The sequence below is a fragment of the Vanacampus margaritifer genome, chromosome 2 (assembly GCF_051991255.1).
Source record: "Vanacampus margaritifer isolate UIUO_Vmar chromosome 2, RoL_Vmar_1.0, whole genome shotgun sequence".
In the NCBI taxonomy this organism is placed as follows: domain Eukaryota; kingdom Metazoa; phylum Chordata; class Actinopteri; order Syngnathiformes; family Syngnathidae; genus Vanacampus; species Vanacampus margaritifer.
The window spans coordinates 9906628-9932629 of NC_135433.1; positions in this window are offsets into that span (position 1 = coordinate 9906628).

Here is a 26002-nt window from a genome sequence, read left to right on the forward strand (position 1 = left end):
CGGGTGGAGGAAAGCCTTGGCCAGCTGTGCTGAAAGTATCAAGCAGATCTAGTTAGCCTAATGACTATTTTTGGCCCCTAGATGGCAGCGATGACTCTCTTTGGACAAGATTGGGTAGGCGTCAGTAGAAGACGTGAGGCGGAGCTAGAGTGTTGAGGGGACAATGGCTAAGGAAGCCATAATGGTGACCGGTTGCAAGCAGCTCACGCTTGAGCATTTTTTTCAAAGACGAAAAGCATCAACCAGTGCTAAAGAGCACATTGATGACGACGATGATGATGATGGTGACTCCGAGGTTGACGCCGAAGTTGGACGCGTTGATGCGGCGGTTATGATCACGTCATAAAGCCTCACCGGCTAGCGATGCTAATGCCGGAAAACGCGGAGCACAACCAAGCACGCTCAGGCGGACGCTCAGGCGGACGCTCAGGCGGACGTTCAATCGGACGCGTCCAACGCATATTCATCGGAGGAGTGGGTACAGTCTGATCACGGAGAAGACACTGGTTCTGGACTACGATGCCACCATGAATGGAGTGGATATGATGTATCAGAACATCTACCACCCGGTATAGGAACAGAAGGACATGAGGAAGCCAGACGTAACACCACCGTAATGTCACCGTATCATGATCCTGAGAGTAGACTTGATGGCAACATGGCCAAACACACACTGCAGTATATACTTGCTATTCCCCGGAAAAAAAGCCAGCAAAAAAGTGTAGCGTCTGCAATCGCAGTGAAACTAATCTGTTGTGCAAATCCTGTTGCGTCTCCTTGCACGCAGGGGAGAAAAACTGTATTTGAAACATCCACACAATTGGAAATAGTATCACAGTTGCACACATTTGTAAATAGTTTGCGAAATTGTTTTGTCAAGTTGTTACACTGTTGAATGTAAATAAACGTATTTTACTATCAAAAAACACTTTTTCATTGTTGGTGGCAGTGTTTTACAGAAGTAAAGCACTGTTTAGGTGTTTGTGGCATCATTCATGGGGAAAAAAAGGTGTCAAATTCACAAATTCACTAGAGTGCATGAAATAATATCGTTTCACAAAAAGCTTGATTTCTCCGTATTTTGTTTCAAAACAGAGCATTTGGGTGAAACTAACCATTTTCTATTGTTGATTACTGAAAAACGGAATAAGGTAGTTTTTTCTTTCTGATGAAAGATGAGAGTCCAATCTTTCATTTGGTAGTATGTGTGTTTCCATAGTCCAAACACAAACATTTTTGTGGACCTTGAAAGATCAGTCAAAATGCTTAAATGGGCTGGCACCCACGGCATCCCTTTTCTGAAAACGTCTGGCAGTCAAAGAGTTAATTGCATTTACATTATTTCCTATGGGAAAAAAAGTTTTGGAGGTTGAACAATTCTGACTTTGAACACTTCGCAGGAAAGAATTATGTTCAAACTCCGAAGTACCACTGTATAAACAAAGGCTCAAAATATATCACCAAGCTATATAGTAATGTCCAAAATGCTGGCGCAACAACACATTGCATCTCAACAATACAAAAAGGCTGTAAGGAAAAACAGTGCAATGACGCCATCTATTGGCTGTAAAAGATCACTGCACACGCATATACTGGAATATTAATGACCGCGAATGACGGCGGCACAATGCTAGCGGGCTAATGTGGCTAACTGGCTCACAAGCCGACGGACTGCGGCAGACTTAAAGAATAAAGGCACAACATGAGTACTTACTTTGGTGTCATCAACTCAGTTCGTAAAGGAACATCAATGAGGTAAGTAGTTGAACTGGATCGCAACTGACTCAAACCGGAACAGGAAAAAAAATGCGTACTGTATAACAACGCGAGACATCAGTGCGCGAACGTGAACTCACGTATCTAAATTCAATATAATGCTGAGCCTTTACTACAACGTCTATCCGCCATTGTTGTTGATAGACTGACGGTTCGCGCGCAGTCACGCGAGAATCGGCTCATACGTCACCAATCTGCGACAATGCGTCGTCATTACGTCATCACTGGAGGAGTATCCTTTTTTGATTAGGACTTTGTTGTTTTGTTTGTTTTTACCCGTACCTTGCTGCCTCCTTGTTTTTGTTTAATTAAAGAAAATCCTTTTTTGACCCCACCTCTGGGTCCACCTTCCCTCAACCTCGCTCTCTTTGATGATGCAAAGTTAATGTTTGAAGAAAATTGCCGTTTTTGGTTTCTCCTGGTTTAAGGTTGACTCAAAGTGTTATAGTTTTTAGTAGTCTTTTCTTTCTAAACCGACTGCTAACGAAAATCTCAGTTGATTAACTGCTACCTGTCATGTAGATAATGATATATATAAGTCAGACCCTTTGTACTTGTATTTACATGAACAAATTCAACCCCAATCGTTTTAGCACATTTCAAATTGCTATTAATTTAACCTCAAGAAACAGGCTTCACTCTCCAGATGTAGTAACAGATAACGGATTAAAAGCTTTAGTGGGTTCTGTTCATCCTTTACAGTTGAATTGATCCCAATTCATAATGTATGCTGCTGTACCGATCTCTGACGCACATGACTACGCTCTGTCTCCGTTCAACTAATTCACATTAAACAGAGTGTCCCGGCGCGGGGCAGAAAGGATGGCGCAGCCGTGCCCTCTGTTCCCTCCAGATGTTGCAACAGAGTCACAGCTGCGTGGCACATGTGCTCTCTTCTGCCTGCATTGTGATTTGCTCATTTTCAATCCCAAGATCCTTTTCTCAATGGATTAGAAATCGTCATCCTGCGACACACGAGGTTATTCAGAGACTTACTTTTTTTTTTTTTGAATGAATGAATAAATAGTTTGTTTTGGCTTTGTTTTAGTGAAGGGATTACCACAAACATACTAACAACTAACCCTAACCCTTCCAAATAGGGGTGTACTCATTTATGTTGAGCTCTGTAGGCACATAGATAGCATGATAACCCAGTGTGACACTCACACCCTCACACCCCACCGAGCACACATTCCTCTGTACCCTTGATGGGATTATCATCTTGAATGTAATTTGATGAGAACTGGACCTGCCGCAGCAATAATCCATGCTCTAGTGTCACCTGACCTCAACATCCCCTCTACACCATGTGACGGGCGTCATGTGTGATTTATGACAGGGTTATGAGAGAGCACAGTGGTCACCCAGATAAAGGTTACAGCTCAAAATTACATTGTGTGACACCAATTGACATGGGAGGACAAGTCTTCGATAGAACATCAAATTCTTACATTGACTAAAATGGGGGAATGAATAATTTCTTCACAAAACAATCAAGTCATTGCTTTGTGATGGAACTCAAATGTATTTATTTAAATAAGGATTTGAAAATGATACAACTTCAAGTGCGCATGTTTTCCCTTCGTTTGTGTGACTCTTTGGCTTCCTCCCACATTACGAAAGCATGCGTGCAAGGTTATTTCAAGAATCTAAAATAGCCAAAGGTGAGAATATGTGCATGAATGACACATTGTCTTATGCAACCTGTGAACAACTTGTGGATCCAAGGGAAGACGTACATCACAGCACACACAGATTCAAGTGTTAAATTGATTGTGTGAGTTTCGGTTGGCGTAGAAAAAAAGAAGAAAAAAGTTATTAACATCTTGTCTTACCATGAACCCATTGAACATCTGGTTCAATGGGTTCCCTAAAAGTAGTTAAATTTTTTTAATTATGTTTTTTTTCCCCAATATAAACTCAAATATTTAGCGTTTGACATTTTTGGCTTTAGTCCTTGTTCAAGTAATTCCTTACGGAAAGATACAGTAAAAATATCAGTGATGATTGACCCATTTAAGTGGTTGAACTCAAAATATTAAGTTATAAATATTAACCAAATAAGAACTTGTTGATTTCATTGTATTTATGTAAGAAATGTGTACAAGCTCCAGTCGAGCCAGTGTCAGTGAACTTCAGGAAGCGTCATAAGTCTAATTTTGGCAGAGGTTATGACCAATTATTCAAACATCACTTCTTCGAGGGAAGAAATGAATAGTCAAATGAAATTTTTTTTCAGATGTGTTAAATCTGACATAAACTGATAGAAAGTCACAAACCACAATTCATTTCCCCAAAGATGACAGTAGTGTGTGTCCGCATTGGCCTGGCACAGTTCGGGAATAGTTACCATGTAATGGCACTTAAAAGTCCAGACAGCTGCTGCGTTCTAATTTCTGATGATCCTTTAATCCTTCAAGTCATAACCTGCCAACGGGAACATGATGACGATGCAGCAGCAGCATCAAAAAAAGAGGTTTCAGGCCATACACAGCATAATAATAATATTATTAAAGAGCATCATAACTGAAGCTGCGACAACTGCACGGAATTGCCCAAGATCAGAGACCAAAATATTTAATCAGTCTGCACTGTATCTGGGTCAGACTATCTGAATTCCCAGCAAGGAAGTGATCATAAGCATAATTTGGAATGGGGGGAATTTGGAAAGACTAAAATTGGGCATGTTTCTTTTATAGACATGCAGCCACATCCATAGGAAGCAATGTGGATTCATACACACTTCACCAGTCAATGATTGAATTGTCATGGTCAATTTATAGGGTAGCTTTTTTTCTCCAAGAATATAATATCCAAGCAAGACTTTTCCAAGCACAACCAGCAGTTTATTCTCACTAATGTCGCACTCCTCGCTGCATCCTCCACCACCATCATGTTTCTTGTATGTGGGATGAGATACCATAAAACACCCGTGACTCAGGGTTGCGCCAAAGGTTTAGACAAGCCGTAAAAGTCAGGGACCAGCTGATGATTATGTGCTCAGCAAGTCATCAGCCTTATGGAGGCTGTTTTATGACCTAACAGCGCACTCCCACAAACACAGAATGCTTAGTGTTGCATAATTTAAGTTAGATGCATATACTTAATGGTAAAAAAAAAAAAGGCACCATTTTGATCAGAGAAACACAATGTTCTCCGTATTTTTGTGTGTGACTAATGCATGAATTGTAATGACAAAGTAAAGATAATAAAAAGTTTGTGCGTATAGCTATACATTATTTGCTAATTCAAAATAAGTATTATTCACGCTTGAGTGCAATTCTAGCCAAACATATGGCAGTGAAAGGCACATAATGCAATTTGACTGCTATAGTTAAACTCATTTTGTCATCATTTATTATTTATATTCACAGCAAGCACCACCCTTCAGTTATAATTGCTTGTTATTTCAGATTTTAGATTTGCAAGACGGCTGGATGACACCGTACATTTGAACTGTGTCACCTCATTATGAAGACGTGTGGCTGGCGCTGTTGTGCCCCTTGCTTAGATTTACATGTGCGATATACATTTGACTAGTTGATGGAGGTGAACCCAAGCCCGTAATTAGGACCCAGATGGCATTTCGGTAACTAATTATTGATGGCGCCGATATGTGACAGCGGCATGCCTAGTAAATTAATACTCATGCAAGCTGAATGTACAGTTAAGGGTTTTGTTATAGGAAGATGAGAGGGAAGATGAAAAAATCTGTGGAGAAAAAATAGATTGATCTGTCATATAGAATGTGATATATCTGTGTCATTGAAATGAGAAAGAAAATATATATTTTTTTCATTTAAACATAATTTAGCTCATTACATGTCTCTTATTTGAATTACCGAGACAGAACAAGTTGCCAGACATTTATTTTCAGTCATCATTTCAAACTTCGAATCATCAGCATCACATGAAATTGTATAAAACTAAGTGATGCTTATCGATTACATGTTAAGGTATAGTTTCAAAGGGCCTGTTTCGTATAAGTGCTTTCATTTTCCTACTCATCAGCCTTAAGCTTGTATTTTCTATCTTTTTAATCATTCCTTTGAAATCGTCCCTCTCATTTAAAATGGATTATATTATTGGCTGGGAACAGCTGCCAGATGTTGAGCTCCCATATTCATAAAACTACACTGTACAATTTACCTCAATTTACCACCAGCTCAACTGTTAAGAGAGCAAACTACTATTAGCCCCAATCATAACAAATGACATAATATTCAAAATTGGGGAAAATCTACACACAACAAATAAAAACTCCATCACTCCCAGCCATTTTGACTGAAGCAACCCCCCTTCGCTCCCTGCTATTTTACTGGATTTTGACAGATTTTACAAGGCTCACAGAATATTGTGTTCTATTGCTATAAAAACATGGAATCTGCCAAAAGAAAGATTATAGTCTCTTTTTTCATCAGGAAAAAAGTGCATTTGTATCCATTTCCGTTTTGCAGCAATTAGCATTCGAATATAGCTAAGTTGAATCATTATTCACAAATCTGTTTAGAACTGTGGGTAAATGAGCTTTTTTTCAACATGGCCCTGGTTGATCTCTTTTGCCCTGCTGCCACCTGCTGGCCGTTTGTATAATAACTACCATTTCTTCAACCGTTCTCTGCAGTTGAGAGGCTGCATCAAAGCCTTCTGTAGCATTAAAAAACCCCACATAAAAATGTATAAATACGCCTTTGGGACACTTACAACATTTAAAATAGAACATATTCATACGCTTTTGGGAGCAAATGAGTTAAAAGTAAAGTTAAATGTGTTATGTCAAAAGCAACTTATTTATGCTAATATAAGCCAATATCTAAATGACAATAAAGGAATATTGTTGTGACTGTGTTTTGGGTTGGGTCCTTGTGATGTTGTCGGTTGCGATGCAGTTGCTATGTCACCCTTACTTTGTTATATGGACCTTTATTCTGTCATATAGAATTGAGCATGACCCTAACTAAGTGTTTTCTTCAATGCTATCTGCATCCAGCCCTGCTCTCTCTACTTGTTATTTTGTATTTTTGGATATAAAGACTCTCTGTTATGTAACATCCGTGCCCTGTCTGTTTTTGGGTCCAAATTCCGCAACTGACGTGACAGATCTATAAATGATATTCTTCTATATATTTAAAACAATAATTTTTTAGATGATTCCAGAGCAACAGTATGAGCTACAGACGCTCCCCACCTTACGAACGAGTTACGTTCCGGACGATCGTTCGTAAGGTGAATTTGTTTGTAAGTTGCTTCAGTGCTATATTTTGTATTATAATTTATGTTTAAAGCCTATATAAGTATATTGAAGGTTTATATAAGTATGTTTAAGGCTTGTACAAGTAACCTGCATTGGTTTGTACTGAAAAAAAATTAATAAAATGGAGAGAATACGTACAGTACTGTACTGTACTACGTATGTTAGAGAGAGAGAGTGAGACACACACACACAGTATGTACATGTACGTAATAAGATAAATAAAATGAAGTTTAACTTACTTTTGGAAGATGTACTCGATGCTTAACTCATTCACTGCCATTGACGGCTATAAACGTCAAAAATTCATTTGAAGCAGTTCTATTAGTTTAACATTTTTTTGTTAACAAGAGTATGAAAACCTAGAATATTTTTTCGTTGTATATTTAGAACAGATATAACATTTGTGATTAATCAAGCGATTAATTAATATTAAAAATTAAAATCGCCTGAAATTATTATTATAAAAAATATTGAGAATGAGTGGCATCAGGCGATTAAAATTTGTAATCGTAATTGATCGCATGACTTCAGTAGTTAACTCACGATTAATCACAAATGTTGTATCTGTTCTAAATGTCCAATAAAAAAAATTCTAGGCTTTCATACACTAGTTGACAAAAGTGGGAATTTTTTTTTTAACTAATAGAAATAGTTCAAATGAATTTTTGACGTCTATAGCCGTCATTGGCAGTGAATGAGTTAAGGAGATGATGGAGGAGGAGGAAGAGGAGGATTTTATATCATGAGAGATTCTTTGTCGTCGCTGGAATCGGCTTCAAAAGTTATTTCCTCCTTCATGGGGACCGGCGTTTCTTCCTCCTCCTCCTCGACACGTTGCTGAGCCTCCAATGAGCTCTCACAGCGCCAATCGTCGGTATTAGCGGCGGAAAGAAGCACTACGCGCAATACAAAATCTAACTTACAGCATCTCTTTCCGAACATTTTTCGACATACTGTACGCGCAGAAATGTTCGTATGTACCGTTGTTCGCAACTCGAATGTTCGTAAGTAGGGGAGCGTCTGTATGTTGCTGTTAGTGGACCAGCCTAAGATACCACACATGAATTGTTAGCTCTTTGGGATTTACTCTGACATATCTAAATGTTGTGTTAGAGTTAGAAATCACATGTTGAACTTGTCTCATTAATTTGTAGATTCACACATTAACAATTGATCACTGTTGGCCAAAGTGGAAATTTTTTGGCTGTGCACTGAATTGTATTGTTTTCCTCATTGGCCCATAACGAATCATAACATTGCTTGCTTACTAACATAACATGAATACAAACATAAGCAACTTGAGGCTATCAATTACTTATGCTAGCCCCCCTCCTTTGAATCAAAACTGACTTGGAAAAAAGAGCAAATATAACTGTCTGTGAAATACTACTCTTTGTTCACTTACGAGTCTCAGTTGTGTCTTTCGATGAATGCTCTCAAAATTGGACCGGATGAAACTCTCCAGCCACCAAGAAAACAATATCCCTCCCAGTAAGGCTGTCAGAACTTTCATCATGGCAAGTCGTTGTTGCCAACCAGCCTCAAATCTTTAATTATAGATCCATTACTTATTACAGACTTCCATTTCTTATTGCAGAGTCCAATGAGGGGAAACAATGGCTGCTTGGAGACCTCCTGCAGGACTATTGAACCCATTTCACTGTGATGAATTAGTTTCAATAGACAGAACAACAAATGAGAATGTTGACAGATGCGTGTCTTTAATAACTACAAAATGTAAATAATTTCTGGAGGCTTATTAGCACGCTGATTCACACGAGGACATATTAGATTTGAGCAATAAAGCCAACAGGCGTTCCAGTTTCGCTATGCAAGTGTAATTTGTGAGGTTGATGAAGCCCCAAGACCGAATGTAGGCCATCGTGTGATACTAATGCTCTCCACTGACACTCATAAAACTGTTGGAGCCTAAAAAACTTTGGGAGGAGGAAAGTGTTGCATAAATTAAACTTCAAAGGAAGGAAGTAACAATAAGTAAGTGTAACCGCTGCTGCACGAATCCATCTAATAACATAATGGTGTACCTGAATACCAATTCCATTTTAAGAGCCTATTTCTGAAACCGTCACGCAACATTTGTCCGCTTCAGTGGCATTAATGGATTGAAAGCTCACGAGCGTTTGTTTAGCGAGTCGAGAGGGCGGGACAAGCATGCCGCAGTACATTTTAATCACACGGCGTCAATTACACAGGATGTCAGCAGAGAACAGACAAATGTAGGAAACAAGCACAAGTCTAGTTAATATGATGCATACAGAGTCTAGACAGCCAGAACGCTTCAGACCACTCGTGACACATTAATGGCTTTTTATGCGACGGGGATTAATTTCTAAATAGGTTATCCATGTTGAGTGTTGGAATCTGTTTTTTCTTGTTGTGCAGACGATTTGAAAAGCGGATTTGAAAAGCATCACTTTGACTAACCTTCTATCCAAATGTTGCATGTGTATGGATTATATGAAGATGAGCTACATATCGGAAAAATAAAGGCAAAAGAGCAGCCCACTTACAGTGTTTTTTTATTTTTTAAATGAAAGACATTTTTAATTTAATATTTAAACTGGAACCTCTGAAGTTTCCCCAGATAAAGTCTAATTCAATCACGCCAGACATCGTCTTATCTCAAGTTTGTTGTTGTTGCTTTTTCTGTGTTTTTTTTTTCCTGACACCACCACTGATTTTGCATTAGGTGATATTTTCGGTCCGAGGAAATTGTTTTAAAATCAGAACGACCAGAATCAGCAACAGTTTAAGATTGACCTTTGGTTTTAGTTTTAAGACAGCTTGAATGTGAGAATCTCACGGATTCTCACATTCAACATTTGAGTACAGACGCTCCCCAACTTACGAACGAGTTACGTTCCGAGCGATCGTTCGTAAGGTGAATTTGTTCGTAAGTTGCTTCAGTGCTATATTTTTTATTATAATTGATGTTTAAAGAGAATACGTACAATACTGTACTACGTATGTTAGAGAGAGAGAGAGCGAGAGACACACACAGTATGTACATGTACGTAATAAGATAAATAAAATTAAGTTTAACTTACTTTTGGAAGATGTACTCGATGCTTAAGGAGATGATGGAGGAGGAGGAAGAGGAGGATTTTATATCATGAGAGGTTCTTCGTCGTCGCTGGAATGGGCTTCAAAAGTTACTTCCTCCTCCGTAACTTCAATGTAGGAAGAAGTTGAGGGTCGCGGAGAAGAAGATGAGGGTTGATGAGTATCTTCCTTGTAGGATTTACTAGAAACTGGCCGAAAGAAGCGATCTAACGACGATTGCACAGTTTTCTTCTTTTTTCATCATAAATGATGCGGTAGCACTGTATGGCATCATTCAATTGATTTGCAACCTTTGTGCAACGTTCAATATTTGGGTCTTGCTGCTCGAAGAGTGCGATGGCTTTATCTATGAGCGACAGGCGTTTCTTCTTCTTCCTCCTCCTCGACACGTTGCTGAGCCTCCAATGCTGGGTGAGCTCTCACAGCGCCAAGCGTCGGTATTAGCGGCGGAAAGAAGCACTACTCGGAAAAAGGTGCGCAATACAAAATCTAACTTACAGCATCTCTTTCCGAACATTTTTTGACATGCGCGCATGCGCGCAGACATGTTCGTATGTACCGTTGTTCGTAACTCGAATGTTCGTAAGTAGGGGAGCGTCTGTATAATGATTCATCTTCACAGAGACTCGATTAGCACTGCCTTGAACATGACAACAATGCCCGGAAAACTGTCTTATTACAGTAAATGAAATTTGGTATATTCTGCAGCGTTTAGACGGCAACCGTCAAAATGTCCAACTATTTCTTCAAAGAGCCCATGTCTCCAGGTGGCCTGATTACTTGCCAACTCGAGCTTGCACTCAGAGTTAAACTTCACATTTAGCAGGTAAATGCTATTATAAATTGATGGTACTCCTTGTAGGAAGATAATGGACTTTAAGAGCACTACCTTCAATTAAGGTTTGGGAGTTTCCCATCATTTATTTAGGTGATGGCCTTCAGAGTGCTGTGGCCCCCACTTTGCAGTGTCCATGCAGAATGATGTTATTTCACACTTTTAAAGTTAACAGGCATCGTTGACGTGCTTTTGTCATATTACCCTATTGATCAAGAATTATTATAAACTTTACACCTAATATTACTTGTCTTGCTAAAACCAGAACTCTCAAGAGCTGACCATGCATAATTAAAATATGAATTTATGTTCCCTTTAAAAATCAAACTCCAATTAAGACTGGGGTCAAGACCAGTACAACAAAACATAAATGGAAGTATTTTTGTGCTTACATTATCTTGAACTTGAACCCTTTGGAAAACATGATACATGCTGCAGTATTCTCAATTAATTTGCTTCTCTCTTTCCAGCTGTTCTTACCCACATGCTTGTGCCAAATAATCTTAAGGCATCCAGGAGTCAAGTCATAATTAAATGGGTAAAATCTCAACTTCCTTTAATTACAGCTGCAGCATCACACAGCCCTCCCGTTTTCCTGTTTCGTAATCTATATGCCTTTGTTGAAGAAAAATAATTAAGCTTTGATTAGGAGGGTTCTTCTTGTGATTATTACAAGATATCGGAATATCTGATACAGTATGTGTGCATATATACAGATGTGTATGTATGTACACTTTTCATTATCCAGTATAGGGTTGTATTTTTGCTCATGTTTTATATTTATTAGAGCTGTCAAACGATTACATTTAAATCAGATTAATCATATTTTAGAATTTCGATTGATCAGGATTAATCGCTTAATTAAAAAAAGGCTTTTTTATCACCATTTTTTCCCCGCCAAATATGAAGAGCAACGGTTATGTGTTAATTGTTTTGACATTTAAAGTTTTGAGGACATCTTCAAAAAAATTTTACCCACTGCACACGCTCATCCTCCTCTTTTTCTAATCAGTTAATTACTTGCATAATTTATATTTTGACATGAACAAATATTCTAAATGTGATACGCAAACATTTATTAAATGCTTTACTTTAATGCACGTAATTATGTTTATTGCTAAAATACAACCTGCGCTACCTTAAACGTAGCCATCCGCTGTCACGCTAATGGATAATCTATGGTCAAAATTAATAGTGCGATTAATCTGTGTTAATTCATGATTAATGCGATCATTTTTTTGTGATTAATTAATCAGTTAACGCTTTAACTTTGACAGTACTAATATTTCTGTCATACAGAATATGCAATCTTGAACTTGTTTGGTTTATAATGATGCATTTGGTTTTGAATACACCAAAATATAACCGCTAGATATTAAAGAACATGACAAGGCGGACTTCTTTGGGGAAAAAGTAAAAAAAAAAAACGTTTACTATTTTTCTTAGTTATGTCGTAGAATTGTAGAAGTCTTCCCTTTTTTTTGCACAGTGAGAGTGAAAAAAGATGATGTTCATAAAACTGTAATGTGCTGCATGAGATTGCATGCCACCCTCAGACATTGCTCATGCGGAGGAGGGGCTGAAACACGAGGGTTGCATGGAAGACCCCTGCTGTTTCTCCAAGACAGCAGCAGCACATTGTGAGTGCAGTGAGACACAATGCACCAAATGTGCGCATTTGAACAAGCTATACAGCACTTTAAGGGCTTACACACACACACACACACACACACACACACACACACACACACACACACACACACGCACACACACACACACACAATACAAGTAATGTGGGAAAGGATTTCCTTGAACTGGCTGATTCACCATATGAGTAACTCAAATGTACTTCTCAGTATTCAGCAGTTATAGTAAATGAATAATAAGCAATAGAGCTCATGCTTACTAAAACACACAAAACACTTCAATATCTTACTGGTCATAAATGTCAAATTAAAAGTGCAATTAGTGGAAAAATTATTTGTTTTTGTTTTTGCCTTTTTCATTGTCTGCTGTCAAACTCTGCTCATCGTGCCTATTCCACTTCACTGCAGGAGGAGAAGCAGTTCATTGCTCTTCACTTGTCTTTTATTCAATATCAACAGAATTCAAAATGAGAGCTGAATCCAAAAGTCTGCCTCACAGTCGAGAAAGTTTGAATCACAGGCGTTCCTGTATGGAATTTGTGTGTCCTAAAATGTTTTCCAACCTTTATCGAGCAAAAGTTCATGGTTTACATCTGAAAAAAAAAAAAAAAATAATAATATATATATATATATATATATATATATATATATATATCACGACACACGGCTACGTACGCAAAAAATTCTCCAAAAGTGAACATGGAGGGTACTTTCCCATAAATTCATAAGAAAATAGAATTTTAAAAGCCAATTTTTTTTTTATCTGACTGTTTTCTTGAAATTTACTCTTCGCATGAATTTAAAATTATTTTCTTACAATTATGAAAGAACTTCACTGTAACAAATTTCTGTAAAATCTACAGTAAAAAAATTACAGCATTATCTTGTTTTTTCCTGTATACCGCAGTGCATTGTGGGTAAAAAACAAAAGTACAGTAATTTGCTGTATAATAGTAATTCTCCCCCAAATTCTTGTGGGTTAAGCTCTAGTTTACCTATGACCCTAATGAGGATTAAAGATAAACATGAATAAATGCAGACGCGCACTACATTACAATATGGGGGTGTTTTGGTTTCTGTATTTAGAACTCCAACAAGGTCAGCTTTCACTATGACGCAGTGCAGTTCAACGCCACAGCACTCTCCGGTGAGTTTCTCCCTTTATATAGGTACACGGAATACTAATGTATTTACAGGACCCTCTTGCACATGGGCAGGGGGAAGAAGATGCATGATAAAGATGGAGAAGGATTTAGACATCAGAGAGAGGTTCAGGCAACATCCATGACTCTCTGCCAGGAGCCTTCAGACCCACATGGGGGATCAAGAGGGGACAACGCTGTAGGTAATGAAATAAAACTTGATGCAGCACTGGTGGTGGATTCCCACGGGTTGCAGTTTATTTATATTTCAATGTTTTTGTCTATTTATTATTTATTTATTAATACACACTCACACGCACGCACACACGCACATACACATACATAAAATAAAAATTTATAAAAATATATATATTAAAAAAAAAAAAATGACCGAATGAACAATACTGAGCTCTCCAGGAAAAAAAATTAAAATAAAATACAATAAAATAAAATAATATTTATTTTATTTTTTATTTTATTTATGATGTTGTTTATTTCTCTCTCTCTCTCTCTCTCTCTCTCTCTCTCTCTCTCTCTCTCCCTCATTTCAAAATTAGACACAATCACCCCTCCAAACCCAACATATTATTTATCTTCATATTTGAAAGAAACACGAAACTTTATGGTCACATTGTACAAAAGACACAGACTACTTGTGTATTTACTTCTTGTTCCCTTCTCCCTAAAAATGTATTCAAGGCACACAGTTCGAAAATACAGCAATTGAAGGGTCTTTGCAGGTCAACACAGCCATGAGCTTTGATGCTTTCTCACGTGTGAATGCGGCTTCCCTCGCTTGAATATGTGAGTCAGCCTTGTGAACAGTTCTTTCAAAATACAAGAACTAATCTAACCCTTCTTTGAAATGAGCTTAACCTCCGTTTCTCAAGGTTGCATTCCTCAATTTAGTAAACATGTTTTTCATACCTTGTAAATAAATTTACTTAGTCACGCACGAATAATATTCACTTAATCTCTAAATGTCTACTCGTGGAAAAATATGAACAAAAATTGCGAAATAAAGAAATCCAAATATCCATGAGAATCTTGAGAAATGAGGATTAATATTTCCCAAAAATATAGGCTGTGTTGGAAGTGACATTTTCCTACCTTACTATATAAACTATTTAGAAATGTGATACTGTTTGTGCATAAAACCCCCACATTTAAAGTGTGTCAGACAAGTCCTGGTAATGGTGGTGCAAAAGTTTTTGTTGCAAAACACATTGTTCCAGAATCTGCGTTCAGGCTGGCTGCCAATAATGAACAGGGCACAAATAGAGACGGACAAACATTCACTTGATTTACTGAACCCACTCTGCCTCCACTGCAATCGGGCAAAAGTACCCCTAAACAATCAGTAATGCTCTCCTATCAGTAATATTTCATCTAAATGTGTGAATCTTATCGTATCATTCACCACAATATGTTTTGGTATTCTGTATAGTCTGACCCCAGTGGCAGGAACCAGCAGTCGAGTTACAGTACTTCGGGTCACTGCTCCTTCCTGTGGCTACCCTTCATTACTACCAATGACATTGTAAAAGGTCAGCCATTTTAAATGACAGCCGCAATCAATGAATGAAAGGCTCTTCCATATATTAACTAGAGCAGCAGTGTTCTTCAATGGTCTTGCAGCTATGGCTGACTATTTGGCGCTCTTATTGTTTCACAGTTAGCAAACAACCGTAGACATCCCAGAGGGATAAATAATCACTTCCTCGATACAGTCTTCACTCCAGCGTTTTAAAAATAAAAGTATGTTGCTTGGAAACAGAAAAAACATCAGTTGCTCAGTTCAAACCTAAATCAAGAACCAACATGTGTATCTGTAGGGGGAAAGAAATCACTACTGCATTGGGTATCAATTAGGCATAGGCATACTAATATATTATTAATCAATAGACTAATTTGTCTCAACAACTCTGCCTATTGGTTGTTGATGAATTGTGTCTTGATATCTGTATCTTTGCTGATAGCAGTAATAACATCTCGCACAGTTAGTATTACCATCCATCCATTTTCTTAACCGCTTGTCCTCACAAAGATCCCGGGGGGGGGGGGGGGGGTTGGTGCGCGCTGGAGCTTATCCCAGCTGGCTTTGGGCAGTTGGCGGGGTATACCCTGAACTGGTTGCCAGCCAATCACAGCAGTTAGTATTACCTTTACAAATTTTAATTATCATCACAGTCCTATTTTTTCTTTGCGTATTTGCTTCCTCCCACATTCCAAACCATAAGTTTTAGGTTTATTGAATCTCAGTTCCCTGTAGTTGTGAATGCTTTTCTATATGTGCCCTATGATTGGTTGCTGACCAGTTCAGGGTGTACCCCACTTCTTGAACAAAGACATCTGGGATAATCTCCATCTCAACCCTAACCCTGACGCTGGATGAATTGACTGCTGCCCTATTGGGAATTATGTGGATCCGTGGAGAAAACCACAACAAGAGTCTGTATCTACTTATTTTGTCAGTTGAGGGCTCATTGGGGACTCCTGGTTCAAGATGACGGGTAGGTCTGCACATCCTCCACAAGCCGAGGCTTGCTGTAGTGCACTGGTTCTCAACCCCCGGTCCTCGAGTATCCCTATCCAGCCTGTTTTCCATGTCTCCCTGAGCCAACACAGCTGAGGAACGTTATCAGGCTTCATGCAGACCTCGCTGGTTAGCTGATGGTTTGAAACACCTGTGTTGGCTGTGGGAGACATGGGAAAACAGGCTGGATAGGGGTAATTGAGGACCACGGTTGAGAACCACTGCTCTAGTGCTTATGTATGTCTCTGGACTTCTTCTATGCGCCATTGGAGCATAGCACTGCCACATGCTAGCAGTGGCAATGTACTTTCTGGGTTCCATCATTAAATATATTAGACAAACTGCTGAACCTCAGCATGTGCAGTACATGTGTGATGAAACATGTTTATTGGCAATAGAAAGACAAAGACCAACATCTCTTGTATGAATGCTTACCCCCAACTGTTTTTTTGGGCTTGGTCACTGGAGGCGCGGAACGTTCAATGCTTCTCTTCACTTCCTGCCCATGTATATGAACATGAAAATACACACATTTGAATGATGAAATCATCGATAATTATTGGATTGAAAAATAAAGCTTTTTTTCTTTCTTTTTTTGTTTTTACTCTTCACTTGCAGTGGAAAGGGACAGCAGGGTGCGGCACTGCCTTACTTGCCTACCCTGACTGGCCCGCACGTCCCTGCTCTTTTACAGACAGCATTATTCTGTTACATAAGGATTTTTTGGGTCAACATAACAAAATAATTACCATTGTATTAAAAAACTACCATAATTAAAATAATAATAATAATCATCATCAATAATTATAATTATTAAAATAATTATTAAAAATAATTATTAATATACTATTTAAATTAATTATTGAAATCATTCTTAAAATAATAATAATGCGGGCAGGGCCTCAAGTATGTACTGTACATACAAACAATTTAGGGGCATGCAATATAGGCCCTAAAACAAAAAAGTACATACTGTATGTGGGACTTCTTGTTTGTAAATAATAAACTACAGTACTGTATGTGCTTGCTGTGAGGCAAATCTGCTTAGACTTCCCACTGCTTGCATGATCGCCGCCATTATCGTAAACCATGCTGAGCACAGGGCATCTTAAAATGTTTACTCGGTGCATGCTACTGAGTGAATGGCCGTCCGATCAATACATTCTCAGTATCGTCCGTGCAACCCGACAGCCTTTTTATGAGCGTCATCACTTGACTGAGTGATAATTTGCTTCAGCTGCAGGAATCTCTGGAGAATCAACAAAAGTTAGTGGTCAAGGATATAAAATAAAACACAAGAAAAACGGTGAGTACAAAAACATAAATCAAAACCTCAGTGAACTGACATCAGTTTATTTCAAGTTGATATTGAATTCTCAGTTGGATGACAAACCCTTCAAAATAGGACATTTCACCCACAGGACTGATGATGCATGGTTTTGATACTTTTAAAGTGCAATAGACTGTGATATACTGTACAGTGAAAACGTCTTTCAAATTGGAAGTCTGTAGATGACATCAAAAATGACCCTTGATTAAAATTGCTACGATAATGCATGATTAAAGATCAGCTTGTGGGTGAGACGACGTGGCAATTGTGTGGAATCAGAACAAGGTCAGCAGACAGAAAGTGCAGTGGATTATGCGTGCAGGTGGGAACGTGCTGAGTGAGCACATGGCAACATGAGGCAGAGCATTGTGCAAAGGGCTCAAAAAAATTGGGGCAAAGACTGCATGTGAGAACAGTGGATTTTTTGAAGTCACTTTTCTAAACACAAATTGTTGAAATATATCGGGAAGGTATACAGTATATCGGATAGTAAACAAAAGCCTTTTTTTTTTTTTAAATAATCCCAGAGATTGTACCTAGATGCAATTCATGTTACATTCAGTAAAAATTGACTGTTACTACAGTATCAAACGTGAATCGAACTTTAAACTGAAAGAAATACAACTGACAAAGAACATGAAGAAGCCATATCAATGGATGCACATGCTCTAGAGGATTTCAGATTTGGGGCTCTATTTCGTGGACAGCGCATTTGTGCCTTGCCACGAATACTGTCCGATCCTGATTTTTTTTGTGTCAGCGTAAGGCAGAAGGAGTGTCTTGGAGATGAGCCGGCACAGTGACAATTTGGTGGCAGAAAATCGATGTAAACATTACACCTGCTCAGAATAGCAAAGAACCACTTTGATAAACCATGATTGAAGTCGGCTGTACCCACACTGTAAAAAACAAACAAACTGTAATATAACAGAATTTTACTTTTTATTGTACATTTTTTCCCCTGCATTTTAAAAATATCATTTATATATCATTTAATTTACAAAAATAAACAGATTTTTCATGTCGAATGAAAAATAACATGAAATCAATTTCTGTTCTTTAAAAAAAAAAAGACTCCACTAGAAATACATATATTGATTGTTAAAATATGGTCACAAATGTATTGTAATTTCACAAATATTTGTTATTGTTATTTTTATTATTTGTTATTTCATGTAAAATTCAACTTTAAAACCCTAACAATAAATAAATAAATAAATATATTGACTAAAAAATTAACAGTAAAATTCATAATTTTACCATCATTTCGTTGTGAATTGACAATTTTTTAAAAGTGAAAATAACTACAATTTCTGTAATGTCCTTCTATAGATGGTAGCATTCATTTCATTAACATTTATTTTGAAAGGACATCTAATGAGATTTACACTGCAAAAAATAAATAAATAAATAAATAAATAAATAAACAAATAAATAAATGAATAAATAAAAAAATAAAAAATAAATAAATAAAAATAAAGGAGATGATGATGAAATGTCAAATCGGTAAAATTACCGAATGAACAATACTGAGCTCTCCAGAAAAAAAAGAAAATAAATAAAAAGTAATTTTCCAGCAGTTGGGGCGCCAGAAAAATACTTTGAAATAACAGAAATTTACTTTCTAATAAAAAAAATCATATTTTCCATAATTAAAGTAGTTTTTAACTGTAATTTCAACACAATTGTATGTAATATAACAGTACAATATAAGACGGGAAAGCTTGAGAGGGTGAATAATATGCAAAGCAAGCAATTGGACTTACGGATGCTGCCTCTGCTGAGGCATCAGCCCTACCAAATATACATTTCATGAGATCTAAAATTATAAACACCAGTCAGTGTGGATTAGTGGTAGAGTGGCAGTCTGGTATCCCTGAGGTTGGTGAACATGTTGACGTACCCTTGAGCAAAATACGGAACTACTAATGCTGTGTCATCAGAAGGTGAATGACTAGTCAAAATGTAAAACAGTTTGAGAGCCTCGTAAGGGGAAAAAAATGCTATCTAAATGAAATATCCTAACAGTAAACGGTTGCAATTTTAAACCCAAAATCTAGTATTTCAACAGTTATTCGCTATGTTTTGATGACATTATTTTTTTTGTCATATAGATTACATACATATTACATACAATCTCGTTAAAATTACAGTTAAGAAACCGTATTTTAATTATGGGAAAAAAAACAGTTTTTTTTACGAGAAAGTGATTTTCTGTTATTTCACAGTAAATTACCGTTTTTTTACGATTTTTTGTTTTGTTTTGTTTACATTGGCAATCATTAGTTATGAATATTTATTCTTTGATACTTGAGTTATCTAGGGATAATTTCCATGGGAATTCACATGGTTAAAGCATATCCTATTATTTTTTTCTTTCTTTTTTTTTGTATTACCTCTACCACAGTTGTCATTGGACCGAGAGAGCGACTGCGCCTTCATCAGACAAGGCTCACATGTCTCAGGAACATTGGCACTGAACAACAAGCTAGCTACATTATTTATTTTTTAAGGATTGCTTTTGTAGAAATTTTCATTCCCCCATGATACATTTCTTCATTTTATGAGACGCTTATCTAGGGGGAAATAAAAGAAGGATTCCACAATTTGCCATGCACAATAATATTGTGCTGTGTTATATTCTGTTGAAAGTGTTTGTTGTCGGGTATATTATATCAGGTGAATTATACAGTACCTGATCTAAGTGATGGTGTGTGTTTACTGAGCATTCGTTTTCTAGAGTTAATAAAAGAAGACTCATTCACTCATGTTTAGTCGTGTAACTCTCCGTCAAATGTGAGGATGGAATTCAATTTATTCTTTTATTATGGTTTACTTTGATAGGCACAAATGTTACAATGTTGCCTGCACAGTTTGCCACTATTGAGTTTGACATCAGTGAATCACCTCTATATTGTTTCAATAATGTCAGTGAGAACAAGCAGATTGCAGAATCCCCTGTCACATATTAGCAGGTGATCATTTCTGGCCCATAAGGTTGACATATTTTTAACGTTTTACAAAGCAGATGCCAAGCGTCTGCTTCGGAGCCAACGTTTCCCAGTTGGTGTGGAACACCCATATGTGCCAGAGTAATTATTAGCTCCGGCATGGGTCTTAAGCCTCCCGGATTGAGAGACAGGGACAAGGCATCTGCATTGTTCCAGATGGTGACCCGCAAACCCATGAGACGGACTTGTGGACAATTCCGAGTAAACAAATTAAGAATGCAAAATGGAGGGATAAACTGCAGCAGGGCATTTCTGGTAGATTTATCTACGACTGCTGACTCTTTTTGAAATGGTCCCGCTACATATGTATATGCAATGTGCTTTGTTTAAAACAGCGTCTGCTTTTATTACATTGGTTTTGTTTGCATTTTTTTCCCCCTTGGGTTTTCTTTCAGTTACTTTGCATTCACTATATCTTAATAGTAAATCCATAAGGTCCATTAAAGGGAGCTAAAATACTTTCCAAATACGTTCCAAGTTTTGTCACATCAATTTTCCTGCAGATTGCGTCCTTGTTGTCGTGTCTGAATTGTTGTCGGAAAACACATCTCTAAAAGCCATTTGAAAAGTGGCAAAGAGCTTGGAGACAGATGTGTGCGTGGGCGGTGAGATGGTGAAGTCGAGCACGGGCGCAGCTCAGGAATTCCTTTGACTGTAAAGAATAGATGGAGGAGTTGCTGTCTCACTTGGACTGGAATTGAAATAGCAAGAGTTTGCGTGACTGCTGGCTGAGTCACAAGCAGGCAGGCGAGGAGAGGAAATGTGTCAGCATGGAACTTAAATTATGTATTCACATCAAATCCATAAATCTATATCACCACATCAATACTTGAATAACTAATTGTTGAATAAATCACATCCCATATCGTCGTGACTCACTCCATCCTGTTCATTTTCATTTTTAATAGCTGGAATACACTATAAAGACAAAGTGACCCTAAACTCTCGCTGGGTCACTTTCCCACCAAACAAAATTAGAGTTCGACAGGTGTCAATTTTTTTTAAAAATTAATTAATGTAAAGGCTGTTTGTTATTCTAATGCATTATTCTGCAAATGATCAATGATGGATAATGCAAGTTAGACACATAACAATTTATAATGTAGAGCCAATTCATTTATTTAAGGCCTTGGGCTTTTCAAGTGTTTTTTTAAACACACACAAAAAAAAAACTATATAATAGAGGCCACACAGAATAGAAATCAAATAATAGTAAAAGATGAAAGACTTCATATCTTGATGAAAATGCAATTTAATGAGAGTACATTTGGAATACAGTATTCCAAGAATAAGTGTGAATACCTCAACGACAAGTTGACAAGTTAAATTTAGCATAAGTTCCACAAAAAAATGAAATAAAGTGTCTTTTGTTGAGTTTGCTTTAAATGAAAATACATACATACAGTATTTGTCATGGCCTGTGCTTTGGTTTGGGTTATTTTGTATTCCGTGTGTGTCTCCCTTCGTCAATGTCTCGTCAGGTTTTGTCATGGCCTCCCGTGCTTGCCATCTCGGTCCCTGGTGTGACCCAATCAGCTCCCCAAGCCACGTGTGTCTTGCCTAGGGGTCCATTTCTCAAAGCAGCTTCAACAAACTGTGAGACGAACCCTGAACTTTGAGTTGACCTACCCTGAGATCGGAAACCCTGCGTTCTCGGCTCCAAGACAGCTGATTTGAGTTAGTTTGATTAGCACAAGTAGTTTCATCTGGAGTTAAACTCGTGCGCTACCACTCTAAAAAGATCGCATCAATGGAGCCTCAATTCAACGAGTCACCGTGGCAAACATGTTTTTTTGAGTTTTTTTAAATTTTTTTTATCCCTGTCGAACTGAAAATCTTAAAGCGGTCGTATGGCGAATTTGAACCTGTCTTTATAAAAAAAAAAAAAAAAGTACACTACAGCAGCTCCCCATAGAGGGAGGCGTCGTGGAAGAATGCTACTATGCCGGTCAATGCTTACATTTAAATGTAGTCCTTTGCAATCACAATAATCTTACAGGTTGGGAAAACTGCTAGAATGGTAGCTCATTAATTCATTTCATTTCGGTGCAATCCTGCGCGGGAGATGCGCACTTGACTTGAGATGAAATATAAAAAAAAATATTCAAATGGTTATAAGAAAAAAATGGAGCCCAACTGGGAACGCATGACTACGGCTGGTAATGTTGCAAATGTAAGGACAGATTAAGATGTGTAGATGATGGACTGTGATGTGAAACGCTACCGTTCAAAAAGAAAACTGTGCGGTCTGATAATCATTTCACGACGAATGTTGAATTCCCTGCGCAGTAATGCTGCCTGCACACTCTAAAAAGAGAATTGTTGACCCAATTTAAGATTACACACTGAAATGTTGACCAATTTAATAAAATTGCCTCCATTGGTAACACAAAACTGAATTAAATGAATCCAAAGTGAATAGAGTAAATGTAATAAATTACGAGTTCTTAAACTTAATATATTCACTTGAATTAAGTCAATCCAAAATTAATCCAAAGTGACTACAGACGCTCCCCTACTTACGAACATTCGAGTTACGAACAACGGTACATACGAACATGTCTGCGCGTACAGTATGTCGAAAAATGTTCGGTAAATTAGATTTTGTATGTGCGCCTTTTTCCGAGTAGTGCTTCTTTCCGCCGCTAATACCGACGCTTGGCGCTGTGAGAGCTCATTGGAGGCTCAGCAACGTGTCGAGGAGGAAGAGGAAGAAACGCCGGTCCCCATGAAGGAGGAAGTAACTTTTAAAGCCCATTCCAGCGACGACGAAGAACCTCTCATGATATAAAATCCTCCTCTTCCTCCTCCATCATCTCCTTAAGCAACGAGTACATCTTCCAAAAGTAAGTTAAACTTCATTTTATTTATCTTATTACGTACATGTACATACTGTGTGTGTCTCTCGCTCTCTCTCTCTAACATACGTAGTACAGTACAGCACTGTACGTATTCTCTCCATTTTATTAATTTTTTTTTTCAGTACAAACCAATACAGGTTACTTATACAAGCCTTAAACATACTTATATAAACCTTCAATATACTTATATAGGTTTTAAACATAAATTATAATACAAAATATAGCGCTGAAGCAAAATATAGCGCTGAAGCAACTTACGAACAAATTCACCTTACGAACGATCGCTCGGAACGTAACTCGTTCGTAAGTAGGGGAGCGCCTGCATATTAAATTTAATGAACTCATAATTAATTAAACTTGCGTGTTACAAATTTAAAGCAATTTTATTAAGTTGGTCAACAATTCAATTTGTGATCTTAATTTGGTTCAACAATGATCTTTTTAGAGTGCACCTTCATCAACGGGGATCATTTGTCAAAAGTGGACTTTTAATGTAGGCCTATTGACTGTTTTTTATTTTATTTTTTTAATAACAAGACGGCAGAACTATGTGCCAAAAAACTTGCCGCAGCGGACTGAAAGAATGAGGAAATCAAATGTCGTGTGTGGCTAAAAGGAGGCCGAGACAGAGAAAACATTGAGGTTCATTGAGATAAACCTGGTGCCAACCAGGTTAGGTTCATTGGCTCTGTTACTACGGTAAGTGACCGACAACTTTATTTACCTCTTTTTGTGGAACAGGCTAGAGTTACCTATTTTTCTCTGGTTTTAGTTAACTCCCTTTCTGAAACAAAAAATGCAGTTTCCCACATTTCAGGGTTTATTGACATAGGCTTCTCACTAAACCTGCTTTTGTCAGGGTTCGTGGTTGCGGGAAGAGGGCCCAAGTGCGAAAACTGGGAAGAAGGCAGCAAATAGTTTAGTGGAAGGTTTCAGTATGGTCGGGATGGAAGTGTAGTCCAGGTGCAGACAGCGTGGCAGGTGATCCACAGGCAGGCAGGCAGGTAATTGGTATTGTGGAAGCAGGAGTGACGGAAAAATAAAAAATGCGTTTTGGTACGTACCGGAACCCAGGCGGAACTTGTGATTCGAATCGTGTTCTTAAATCTGTCTCAGAATCAGGATGTCACGTGACAGTTTTCTTTCGCGTTCCATTACGCCTCCAAACGTCACATTGTTTCAGCAAGTGCCTTTTTCTAAAATTAAATAAAATCCGACCATTGCACTATATTAAAATGTCTTAAATCTGAAATGAATCCAACCTAAGTATACTTTGTATGTAAAATTGCCCTGCTGATTCATCACCCTACATGATAAAATGTCAACATCCTCTTGAACACGGCGGTTGGTTTAGTGGTAACGCACCCGCACAATGGGCTGAGAAAAAGGTCCGTTATCCAGGTAACCCAGGTTTAAATTTCTGTACGGGTGTCATGTTTTTGCAGGTCATTCTTTTTTCTCTCTAATACTTTCTGTCAAAACTTGATGCCCTTTCGCAAAAAAAAAAAAGCCTGTTGAAATGTCGTTTTTGATTAAATGTGATAGCACTGGGGGTTTCATCAAAGCATTTAAGTCATGTTGAGAGGCAAAATTAAAAACAAACCAAGTATCAGCAATAAAAAGCTCATTTGTACCTCTATACTTATTTTGACGGGGTTATTCAGTTTTTGTTTCCCATGATATTATTTCTCTCTCTTATGGCGTCCATTACGATTATAGCCCGATCGATGACAGACAGCCAATAGTTAAAAGATAGAACGATCGATTATTTTTGTGAAACAATCGTTTTTTTTTTTAATTAAAAAAATTATTTGATCGTTTCAACGTTCCATTTCTGCCATCCCTACAGGCATGCACGCAGGTAATTGGGCTCGTGGAAGCAGGAGCACAGGGCGATCTATGGGCGGAATGCAGGCAGACTAAGGCCTCGTCCACACGAAAGCCAGTTTCAATGTATCCTCACAAGTTTATTACCGTTTAGGCCGCTCGTCCACATAATGGCGCGGTTTCGGAGCTTGAAACCGATCACTTTTGAAACCGGGCTCCAGAGTGGAAAGATTTCAATACGCTTCCCGTACGCGTCCGTCTGGACACCATATGCAGGATACTCCTCAAGTTATGACGTAATGGTCTCAGCTTGATGACTCGTGTGACTGCGCGCGAACCGTCAGTCTGTCAACAATGGCGGATAGCCATGTCGTAGTCGTTTTGCGCAGCCTCCTTAGCTTTCTTATGCTTTTGCAGCAAAATAGTTTGCTTCTTTATTCCCACGTTCAACAAGCGGTGTTGTACTTGAATCACCCGCCATTGTCACTTCTCCTGTGTTCGTCTTTTTCATGTTGTTTTGATACATGCAAAGTCATGTTTGTTCTGTAGATTGCAATTAAGTTAGAAAAAAAAAGTGCTCGTCTTCTTCGTTGATTCTTCTTCTGCGCTTTCCGTTAACTCCCTGTGGCTGCGCTACAGCGCCACTCCAGAGTTTACAGCCGTTAAACGTCCTCAGCGTCTTCTTTTGGACACTGAAGAG